This window comes from Microtus ochrogaster, chromosome 1, assembly GCF_000317375.1.
Source record: "Microtus ochrogaster isolate Prairie Vole_2 chromosome 1, MicOch1.0, whole genome shotgun sequence".
Classification (NCBI taxonomy): domain Eukaryota; kingdom Metazoa; phylum Chordata; class Mammalia; order Rodentia; family Cricetidae; genus Microtus; species Microtus ochrogaster.
In genome coordinates this window covers 18,601,196-18,603,425 of record NC_022009.1, presented here as the reverse complement: position 1 = coordinate 18,603,425, position 2,230 = coordinate 18,601,196, and positions in this window count along the sequence as shown.

The window sequence follows — 2,230 nt, the reverse complement described above, 5'->3', positions numbered from 1 at the left end:
CTTGTAACTGACTTATCAGCTTATTCAAAGTCTGGGACTTGCTACTCTTCCTGACACGCAGGGCAAGAGCCCTGTCTTCTCCTTCTCTACGCTCCCAGACTTCCAGGCTAAGCTTGGTGAGCTGTTTTGTGGTGCAGAAATGGAACCTGAGGCTTGTGCGTGTTAGGCAAACACTCTACACTAGCTCCCACTAGGTCCGATGGCTTGCAGTGGAAACCTTTCAGGGCATTTTTTATTGCTGTTGTGTGACTGATTGAAACATTTGGATGTGTGAAAGGGATCCTGAAGGCAAATGCCTGATCTCTAAGAGATGCATACAGAGGGGACAACTGTCTCCAGAAGCTTAGTATGACTTATCTCGGAGCGCGGTTCAGGATAACTGGTCTAAGGTATTATACTGGGCAATGGTGTACAATGTTTGAAGTTAGGACTCTGAAGGCGTAAGTCACAAACAATCCCACACCAGTTTGGAATTGTGATTAATAGAATGGTTATTTATTTAAGGGGGGAAAACTTACAGATCACAGTCCCAGACAACAGCCCTCTGTGCAATCAGGAAGGGAGCCTAGTTGCCGGAAGCGGAGCCGCTGGAAGCCAGAGGGCAGTTGCTGCTTTTTTAGAGAGAGAGAGACAGAGACAGAGACAGAGACTAGAAACAAGCACCGCTTCTGAGCAACACTCACTCCTATGTGGACTCATGTGCCACCAATAAAATGTCCAAAGGGGATCACCCCAACTCATGATCACCCTTAGGAAGGAGGTTCCATCCTCAGTATCCTATAAGATGGCTCTGGTTAGAATCGCAGTAGAGAAAAACACCACTGGGTTGATCGTAATGGTCCCTCTAGGCCTCCTTGATGACAGCTCCATTATGTGGGTATTTTTTAAAAAACTGTATGTGTGTTTGATTTGTGTGTGGATTATGTAAGCAGGTGTGTGCATGCCATGCACACATATGGTGCTGGTCTTGTTTGAGACAGAGCTTCTTGCTGTTCGCTGTTGTGTTCCCATGCTAGCTGACTCAAAAACGTCTAGGGATTGTCTTGTCCATGTGTCCCATCTCACCATAGGGATGCTGTAATCACAGACACATGCTACTGTGCCCAGCTTTATGTGGGCTCGGAAGATAGGAACTCAGGTCCTTATGCTTACAGACAGATTCAGACAAAAAAAAAAAACCTCTCTAAATGGGTCACAGTGTGTTTAAAAAATGTACGTAGGCCTGAGAGAGAGAGAAGAGTATAGACAGTTATAAAAAGAAATAAAGAATTTTAAAAAGGAAAACAAAATATTTAAAGAGATAGTAGAAGTAATATAAAAGAAAAAAGGCACGTAAGGATGGAAAATACACAGGGAGTCTGGACAGCTGCTCAGAAAGAGGGACTGATAAAATGTGACAACATAAATATTTTTAAAATACCTTAGCTTTAAAACAGAAGTCAAAAAACACATCTGTAAAATGAGACTTGAAGCAGTTTTGCTTTCGTTTCCACAGGAAACAAGAGGCTATGGATGCGTTCCAGGTTAAGATGGACCAGCTTTGATCGAGGGAGAGCTCCTGAACCTTGACAGGTGATAGCTATCAACAAACATTACCACTGGTCTTCCTAGGACTTGGTCAGTATCTCAAAATTTTACCAGGGACCCTAACTTCGTCCACAGACAGTAGGAAGCAGTTTGGAGAAAATGACATCCATATTTCTAAGAGTTTTTTTTTGGGGGGGTATGGATGGTCTTTGGTGATTTGGTAGGTTATGGATGCTTGTTAAATTTAGGGGAATATAGGACTATAGGATAAAAAGACAACTATCAATCTCAGATATTTTGCATTGACATGGATTTTGCTATAGTGATACAAATTTAAAGCTAATTTTGTTACACTGTATATATGTTTCTATTCTTGTTTAAGGGATTTTTGTAAATTGATACAAACTTAAGGTCAGTTTTGTTATACTGTATGTATATTTCTACTATTATTTAGGGTATTATGTCTAGATAGTTCATTTAAAAATGTAATGTACAGTTAAGAAATATGCAGAGATATATTTCAGATGTATAAGTAATCTTCAAACATTTTAAAAACTGACAGAATATGGCATTTAAAATGTTTTAAGAACTTAGACTTTTGCCGGCGATGGTGGCTCACGCTTTTAATCCCAGCACTCGGGAGGCAGAGGCAGGCGGATCTCTGTGAGTTCGAGACCAGCCTGGTCTACAAGAGCTAGTTCCA